This window comes from Rhineura floridana, chromosome 1 (assembly GCF_030035675.1).
Source record: "Rhineura floridana isolate rRhiFlo1 chromosome 1, rRhiFlo1.hap2, whole genome shotgun sequence".
Lineage (NCBI taxonomy): Eukaryota > Metazoa > Chordata > Lepidosauria > Squamata > Rhineuridae > Rhineura > Rhineura floridana.
The window spans coordinates 249,826,936-249,837,202 of NC_084480.1; positions in this window are offsets into that span (position 1 = coordinate 249,826,936).

Consider the following 10,267-nt stretch of genomic DNA (forward strand, 5'->3'; position numbering starts at 1 on the left):
TGGTGATTTGTTTCTTCGAAGAATTTTAAGAGCAGCTTTCACCTCACTTTCTAAAATTTCTGGTTCTTCACCATATGGTTCCTCCATGAATGAATCTGTCATCCTTGCATCTCTTTTATAGAGTTCTTCAGTGTATTGCTTCCATCTTTCTTTTATTTTATCTCCGTCAGTCAGTGTGCTCCCCTGTTGATTATTCAACATCCCTACTCTTGGTTTAAATTTCCCTTTCATTTCTCTAATCCTTTGGAATAGGGGTCTAGTTCTACTCTTTTTGTTGTCCTCTTCTATTTCCAGACAATAACTATTGTAATAGTTCTCTTTGTCCCTATGTACTAGTCACTGTATAGTTGCATTTAGGGTTGTAACTATGTTTCTATCTCCTTTTGCTTTTGCTTTCCTTCCCTCTTTAACCATATTAAGAGTTTCTTCAGTCATCCATTGTGGTCTTTCTTTTTAATGAGAGGTGTTGTCTTTTTGCATTCTTCCCTGATAACGTCTCTGACTTCAATCCATAGTTCTTCTGGTTCTCTGTCAACAAAGTTTAAAGCCTCAAATCTATTCCTTATTTGATTTTATATTCTTCTGGGATGTTATTTAAATTATATTTTGGCATTATAATTGCTTTGTTGTTCTTATTTAGCTTTACTCTGATTTTCGATAATACCAGTTCATGACCTGTACTGCAATGTGCTCTTGGTCTTGGTTTCGCAGAAAGTATGGAACTCAATTTGATTCCTATATTGACCATTTGGTGATGTCCACGTGTATAGTCATCTTTTTGGTTGCTCAAAAAATGTGTTTGCAAGAAACAAATTATTGGTTTAACAGAATTCAATAAGTCTTTCTTCTGCTTCATTTCTATCTCCTAAGGCCCATTTCCCCACAATTCCTAGTTCTTCTCTTCCTACTTTTGCATTCCAGTACCCCATGATTATCAGTACATCTTGTTTTGGTGTGTGGTCAATTTCTTCCTGTACTTCTGCGTAAAATCTTTCCAATTCCTCTTCTGTGTTTGACGTTGGAGTATAGACTTGGATGATGGTTATGTTAGTAGGTTTCCCGTTTAATCTCATTGATATCAATCGCTCAGACCTTGCGTTATAGCTCCTAATTGCTTATGCTACATCACTTCTCGCTATTAAAGCAACCAGTTTCTTTCTTCTTAATTTCTCATTTCCTGCATAAAATATTTTTGTAGTTGCCTGATTGAAAATGTTCCATTCCCATCCATTTTAATTCACTCACGCCAAGTATTGTAATGTTGACATGTTCCATTTCTTGCTTGACAATTTCTAACTTTCCCTGGTTCATGCTTCTCACGTTCCATGTTCCTGCGGACTCTCCGCTTCTGTGTACATCTGGGCTTCCTTTTGGCTCTGACCCAGCTGCATCATTAGTCACAGCACTACTCGAACTTGTCCTTTGTTCTTCCCCAGTAGCTCAGTGAGTGCCTTCTGACCTGGGGGTCTCATCTTCCAGCACTATCTCATGTTGCATTTTGGATACTCTGTTCATAGGGTTTTCATGGTAAGAGGTATTCAGAGGTGGTTTACCATTGCCTTTCTCTGAGTTTGGATGCATCTTAGTCTGGTGCCTCAGTTTTGATCATTCAGCCTTGGGTGCTCCTGCTAGGACTCTACCTTCTTCGACATGCTCAAACCTCCTCACCACGTTAAGGTGTGCATCCTAGAAGGGGATCAAGCATATAGAAGAACAAATGTTGGTGAAAACGCCCCAGCATTGATTCCAGAAGGGTAAGTCCTGTTTAACTAATCTTTTAGGAAAGCACTGGAGTGGAGAACACCATTAGGATATGGTTATCCTTGGATATAAAGTATAATGGAAGAACAGGGAAGGCCGTATCTGAGGTGGTGTCACAGTCACCCATGGCAGCCATTTTGTGACTGATGGCCACAGCACTCTCTCAAAATTGGAAATCTGTCCTCTAGTCCAAAAAGGTTGGTGACCCCTGCCATAGACATGAGAATATAACTCTTGGGGTCATGATAGATAGCTTGAAGGAATGTCAACTGAGGAGAATTCCATCTTACACATTGTTAGGAAAGAAATTAACAAATTTGCACATGATACAAAATTGGGAGGGATAACTAATACCCTGGAAAACAGAAATGAAATTCAAAATTCAGCATTGGGCTGAAAAGAACAGAATGAAATTTAACAGGGAGAAGTGCAAAGTTCTACACCTAGGGTAAAGAAACCAAAAGCATAGTTATAAGATGGAGTATTCTTGGCTTAGCAATACTACACACAAGAATGATCTTCGAATTGTTATTGATCACAAGCTGAATATGAGCCAACAGTGCAATGTGGCTGCAAAAAAAATATGCTATTTTAGACTGCATTAACAGAAGAGTAGTCTATTTATTATTATTATTTATAAATTGCATGAAGTACTCGTTTCCCTCTGTTCAACACTGGTTAGGCCTCATCTTGAGTACTGCTTCCGGCTCTGGATACCACACTTTAAGAAGGATGCAGACAAACTGGAACAGGTTCAGAGGAGGGCAACAAGGATGATCAGGGGACGGGAAACAAAGTCCTATGAGGAGAGACTGAAAGAACTGAGCATGTTTAGCCTTGAGAAGAGAACAGTGAGGGGAGATATGTAACACTCTTCGAGCACTTAAAAGGTTATCACACAGAGTAGGGCCAGGATCTCTTCTTGATCATCCCAGAGTGCAGGACACTGAATGATGGACTCAAGTTATGGGAAGCCAGATTTTGGATGAACATCAGGAAAAACGTCTTAACTGTTAAAACAGTATGACAGTGGAACCAATTACTTAGGGAGATGGACTCTCCAACACCAGAGGCATTCAAGGGAGAGATAGACAGCCATCTGTTGGTTTTGCTTTAATTTGGTTTCCTGCATTGACCAGGGGGTTGGACTCAATGGCCATATATGCCCCTTCCAATTCTATGTTTCTATGAAAAATAAAACTGCCAATAAAATAATCCCATTTTACAAATTATGGTGCAGTTGCACTTGGAATATTGTGTATAGTTCTGGTCATTGCACCTCAAAAGAGATATTGAGAAGATTCAGAAAAGGGCAAGCAAAACAATCTTGAAGATGGAATAACTCCCCCATGAGGAAAGAAATACATTTGTGTATTTTAGCTTAGGGGAATAATGAGTGGGGGGGGCATGATAGCCATTTCTTAAATTATCCATGGTGTGGAGGCAGTTGATATAGATATAGAGAGTTTTTTCTCCCACTTACATAATCCTAGAACCAGGGCCATCTAATGAGCTGAATGGTGGAAGGTGGAGAACAGATAGAAGAAAATACTTATTCAAACAGTGCATAATTATGGAATTAATTATGGCAAGATGTAGTGATGGTCACCAACTGTGTGACTTTAAATTGGAGATAGAGAAATTTGTGGAGGATAAGGCTACTAGTGATGATGGCTATTACCTCTAGGATCAGAGGCAGTATACCTTTGAATGCCTGTTGCTGAGAATCACAAGTGGGGGAGGTGCTGTTGCACTCAAACGCTGCTTATGTGCTTCTCATGGGCATCTGGTTGGCCACTGTGAGAACAGATTGCTGACTAGATGGGCCTTTCATCTCCTCCAGCAGGGATCTTCTTATATTCATATAAATAGACTGACCAAATCCAGCAGGACATTGTTGTAGGCAAGTCCCATTAAACCGAATGTTACGTAGCTCCTATTCACTGAAGTGGAAGACCATCTTGTTGGATTGTGCCCCTGATGAGTACGTAACCAAAGGAAAACAAATGGTTCCGTAAATAACAAATACATCTAAAAACTGCCCAGAAACCTGTCTCCTGTTGGATAATTAGAAAAATAAAATGTTTTATTCACCCATCAGTAACTTAACAAGCTGACTTTAGCTTTGATACCTCACAAAACATTTAAGCAATCTTGTATTGAGTCACATTGTTTGATGCTAGAAAATAGTGTTTCTCTGTTCTATGTGCGCTCCCCCCCCCCCGTTTATAATGAAAGTGAACAATGGTGCAGCTTATTCATCATTAGCTCTAAACAGTGAAAGCAGTTACCTTCTAGCAATGCACTATTCAAGGCATAGCTTTGAAATCCAAAGTTCAAGCTGAGCAGTTTTGTTTCAATCAAGCAGAATAGGTATGTATGCATAGCTTTGAAAAAGGGTCTTATGCCACGAGGAGGGGAACATTCAGTACTGAAAGAAAGGCCAGGGAAACAGAAAAGGCTTTTATTTTAATAACCCCTTGCCTGTGCTTTTTTTTTTTTTTAAAAAAGAGGGGGGTAGGAAATTAATTGTTTAAACACTTGATAGCCAAAAGAACAATGTCAAGATGCTGTAGCTGTATGGTCAGGATTGAGAGAATGCCAAGTCTTTTCTATGCTGCTCCAGTGGTGTAAGATAGCCATCGACCCAATTAGGGCAGATTTACTGTTGCTTTGCATTGCTGAAACAGCAAGGTAGCAGGACCACACTGCTGAAACTGACCCGCCTGCACTGAAGCCAAGATAGTTCACAGCAAGGAAAGACCGAGTTCCATATATTTATTTAGATTGCTATCATGAGCGACTCAATCAACAATAACCTGCAGGTCCCCACTGAAGTCATTACGGTGCATGTGTGCTTTGTTCTCAGCATTTCTGGAATTTGCTGGCAGGATTTTAAATGTCCATGTAAATCTCCTATTTTGCCCCTCACCCCAAGATGTGCTATTTTATTCATAGAAGTATTATATTGGTCCTTAAAACCAAATGCCTAACCCAATACCTTTTATGATATATATATTTTATACTAAAGTCACATGAATCTGGTTGTTGTTGGTTCCTCCCCCCCTTCTTTTTTTCTTTTCTTACGGACCTAATCATGAAAGTAGCTCACTTCTGCTTATGTTTTCTGTTTAAGCCAAAGTATCTGGGTTTTACAGTGGAGTTGCTTTTGGATTAATGATTCCCAAATGGATTTCTTCACTGAGACTGGGAGAGGTCAGAGCCCCACAGGGGAGGGCCCCAGTGGCAAGTTTGCTTTGAATATGAAAAATGGAAATGGACTGCCTTCAAGTTGATTCCAACTTATGGTGACCCTATGAATAGGGTTTTCATGGTAAGCGGTATTCAGAGGTGGTTTACCATTGCCTTCCTCTGAGGCTGAGAGGCAGTGACTGGCCCAAGGTCACCCAGTGAGCTTCATGACTGTGTGGGGATTCGAACCCTGGTCTCCCAGGTCGTAGTCCAACATTCTAACCACTATGCCACACTGGCTGTCTTGCTTTAAATATAGGAAGCAGCAAGTTCAGTCCCCAGCTTGTATTTAAAAAGCTGCAAATTCATTCCCAAGCCTCTGAGGCAGTAAGGCTGTGAAACATTTCAGTCTACAAAAACTGTCAGTCAGGGGTGGCAGATAGTACACTCACTGATAGGCAAACCATTGGATTGACTCAGTATAAGAATTCTTTTGAAGTTCATACTAAGCTGGTCTGGATATTAACCATCCCAGCTTGCTAAAATATTGGTTGGGAAGCCAGGAATGAGCACTGGGGTGTTTACATGCTACAATCAATGAGTATACAATCTCTGTTCCTGTATACACAAATACTTGAGCTGTACTAATAAACAAAAAAACAAATACCTCCCCTTGCAGTTCAAGGCAGTACAATCAATGTGGCCATCTCAGCATGGCCTCCCTTTGACGTTTTTCCGTTGCCAGGACCTAGACCCCTGTCTGTGAGAAATCTGATTTTGCCCAAACCCACTAAAGACCCACAATTGCTAAAAGAACTTGGAAGCATTTCCCCATCCTAAAAAAGATGTTAGAAACAAAAAGGTGTAATCAAAGTCTTTGGTGTTTGGCGTTTCAGAACCAAACTTTAGACATCAGTTATTCCAAGCAGCAGAAAATAAAAAGTAATCTGGGCATTGGCCATCTGCTCCTTCAAAGAGATTCACTATTGCCAAGCCCTTGGCTTTTGTGCAATGGTGCCCTTTTTAATATCCACAAGCAGGCAGTGAAGCATAACATGGTACTAGGATTTCATGGCCAATAAGAGAGATTTGTCTGGGTTTCTACTCAATTGTCCTTGCATCCAAAGCCAAGACAAATGTTTGTTGCAACATGATCCTCTTGCACTTTTGAACTGTTCATTTTGTGTACATTAAAACCCAAGCATTTCTCTTGCAGAAGTGGGGGGGGGAATGTAGGTGTGAACCGTGTACCATTTCAGCACAGTATTCCCTTTAAAGATGCTCTAAAATTTCACCTGACATCCATGCACCTCCTTTTACAGAAAGCTGAAATGTATGACCTATGTGTGTATGATGATTTACATTCACAAACTCTTTTCTATTGTTTTAATACAATCCACTGAGGCATCCTTCTGGCACGACTGAAATGAGTGAGAGCTAAGAGCTGTGTTTCCCGTTGACGGCGTCCTTAATAACTTACAAAGCAAAATTTTCTTATCCAAGTCCTAGCAGCCATATGATTTGCACACAACAAGAAACAAAGAACAATGAAAAGTAGAGTGATCCCTTATTAGGCCAACTAGCAATCAGAATGCAGGAAGCTACCACTTTGTGAGTTGCACAGAACTCTTCTTCAGGAGGAGTAACAATTTGGGTAAGCTTGGTGGCTGTGGTAGCTTCTTGCAGCAAAAACAGCAAAGAGTCTTGTGGTACCCCTAAAGGCTAACAAATATGATTATAGCATACACTTTCATGACTGCAGTTCACTTCACAACTCAGGATATCACTTGCTGGGAATCATAACGTGGGAGACAGCTGTTGTGCTCGTCCTTCTTTTGGCCTTCTCATAGGCATCTGGTTGTGAGAACAGGATGCTGGACTAGGTGGGCAATTGGCCTGATCCAGTCAGCTCTTATGTTCTTAAGCTGCTTTTCTGAAGGAGTATAGGTGGCCAATGGGAAAAAAGAGCAATTATGTTACATGCCTATCCAAATGTTAACCCAGTTCAGTAAAGAGTGCTCTTTCTCTCTCTTTTTAAAAGGAGCAAATATTTTAATAGAATTACTGTTCAAGACTTAATCCTACAGCAGGTCCTGAACATGCAAATTGAAGGATGTCAGATACAGACTCAACCTGGGGTCAAAGGTGTAAATTAAAGGCTCATCCATACCTAACCGCAAAATCTGCTTTTTCCACATTTGGTTGGTGGCCTCGAGATCTATGCATGTCCTGTCTGTGGTTGGATTATTGCGAAAACCCGATTATCAAGCATCCATATGTGCGGACTTTTCTTTTTGTCTAAGTTGCTTTAGCATTGGCCACTTCCCTAAGTCCACCCCTTTTCAGTGATTGGTCCATAATGGTGGTTTGCTTTTTGTGTGCTTTTTGGGAAGAGTGCATGCATGTGCAGGTTTGTAGATGTGCTGGTGGGTGGGAAGGAGACAAGGGGCTTGGCATATGATGGAGGAATGCCCATGGACCACCTATTGCAGGAAAGTCTGTGGCATTGCATCCGAGCACACAGAAGTTAATGCGATTGATTATCAGTTTAGGAAAGTATATCAGTTTTCTGGTAGTATTTCTAATGGCCAAAGAAGAGATGGATTGGTTCTATAAAGGAAGCCACAGACCTGAACTTACAAGATCTGAACAGGGTGATTCATGACGGATGCTCTTGGAGGTCACTGATTCATAGGGCGCCATAAGTCATAATCGACTTGAAGGCACATAACAATTTCTAATGCAGATTTATGAATGTGAAAATCCATACTGGCTTGCAACATCATATGAACAGCAGTGAATTAATAAGGACACAAAGCTAAAACATTGCAGATTATACAGTCATATGGATGGACTCTAAGGGAAACCAGCTCGACCAGCCAAAGAGTCTATTGAACAACAAAGCTACAGCAGAGGAAGGAAGATGCAGGACCATCATTAACTCGGCTGAGAAGCCTCCCTCCACCAACTGTCTCCTGGCAACAGACGTTCCATGAGGCTGCAGCAGAAGAAATTCAGAGTCACTCTATTGGCATAGTTGAGAGACCAGCCATATTGGCTCCTCCTTACTCTGAACTGCTTCCATCCCGGCTGATCATTAGAAGAACTTGAAACTAAGAACTTGTACTTAAGCTTGCTTATTTCCTCCTCCCTCCCAGTCCATCTTCCTTTTGTGCTGTGTCTTTTTGGAATGTAAGCCTTAGAGCAAGATCTGTCTGTTTGTATTGATCTGGAAGCCACTATGGAAGCTCTTTTTTTTCCAGAAGAGCAGAAAAAACATGCTTCAAATAAATAAATAGGTAAACGTTAGTAAGCGATGAGATACAGAACACTATAGCTTCTCTGAACTGGATGCCAGTCAGCATAGGCAGTGCCAGGTAAGAAGGTCCAGTGATTTGACTCAGAATAAGACAACTTCATACATTAACCTGAATTGAACTCAAGTGACTGACCAACCTTTGAGATGTAGGATGCATGGGGAGCCAGTGTTTCATAAACATATCAAAATAGTTAATGCTCTTTTCTCATGCTATAGCAGCTATTATAACTATTGGGCCCTGTTAAGTCAGAGGGCAGGTTTAGGCCACATTCAGTAGAATATGGATCATCAGGTCTGTGACAAATGGAAAAGGAGAAGGGCCCCACTTCAGGGGACATGACCATAAAACCATGTCCTAGATGTCTCCTGTATTCAGTGGTGGAGATGCAATTTGTGACCCTGTGTCCATTATGAAATGTTATATTTCCTTTGGATCTATTACAATGACTACATAGGCTTAATTGCTCTCCTCTGGGCAAAATAAACACAGTGACATTCACAACAACAGGAATTAGTGATAACACAAATAACCTATCATTGCTAATTTAATTAGCACCTGTGGTGGGATAGAAAACCACCGTGTTGATTTTGCAAACATTTAAGCTTTAGCATGATAGTTACAGACATTTCATTCCCATCTGACCTCACTGTTTACATTTCCCATCTCTACCCCAGAGGTGGGGAACCTATGGCCCTTCAGATGCTGGTGGATTATAACTCCCATCAGCCTGACCCCTGCCATCCTGGCAGGAATGCAACAACATATTTGCAACACATCCACTGTGTTTGGAACAGAAGCAGAGAAGAACAGGGGAGAACTATGTGCAGCATGTTGAGCTCTTTGGAGAAAAGGAGGGATTTTTATCAATGAGTATAAATATACCCGAAAAAGTAGATAGGACTGACCAAAATGTTGCAAGAAGAGTGTGCAAAGCAAGATGATGCCCTGTCTGCATGCTGCTGTTCTCCTGGAACCCTCCCTCTTTGCCTGGTAACATTGGCCTTTCCACCAAGGGAAGAGAGAAAACATTTTACTTCAGGCTTGAAGAAATCTGCTGGTGGTGTCCAGTATTTGGTGTTTTTAAAGAACTGACTGCTGCTTATATTTTTGTTGATATTTCACTGTACCGGAAATGTTTTTCATGTCTGGCTCTGGTTCATATGTTCTTATAGTGTATTTTATAATGTATTTTAAATGTTATAACATTTCTGTTATCAAAATGAATTCTTTGTTTGGATTGTTATATTGTGTTTGAATAGTTGTTGGACTGTTATTTTAATGTTATATTGATAATGCATTTTTTTTCTTTTGTGTTGTGAGCCACTTTGGGCACACTTGTGTGGAAAAGCGGCATGCAAATAGAATAAATAAATAAATAAAATCTAGAGGCAAGTGGTTCTCACCACTGCACTGCATCTAGGTGTATACGTACCTGAGGATAGTAGTCCTGGCAGATGCCATTGGATTCAGACTCAGACTCACTGATGTATTTTTCTCCATTATGTTTAGTGTGAAATCTCAGTTTAGAGTGTTTCATAGGTTAATTTACAGATTACACAGGATTCTTCGTCTGTATACAATATAACTAGTCATGACTACTAAACCTAAGACATTGTTGCAGCAATTAGACACACCCCATGAGACCCTTGAAATAGGCTCGGGGTGGTCTTTTTATTTGCATGGGGAAGGTTTCTCTGAACATGACTGCAAGATGGAGGCGTTGTGGGTTGGTGGTTCCTGAGTTTGGATAATCAGTGAGTTGTCTGCTTTGGATGGGGTTGTACTCCCTCTGAAAGAGCAGGTCCGTAGTCTAGGGGTGCTCCTGGATCCGTCTTTGTTGCTAGAGGCCCAGGTGGCCTCTGTGGCTAGGAGTGCCTTTTACCAGCTTCGGCTGATAAGACAGCTGCGGCAGTTTCTGGACAGGGATAGCCTGACCACTGTTGTCCATGCACTGGTAACCTCTAGGCTGGATTACTGTAATGCATTCTATATGG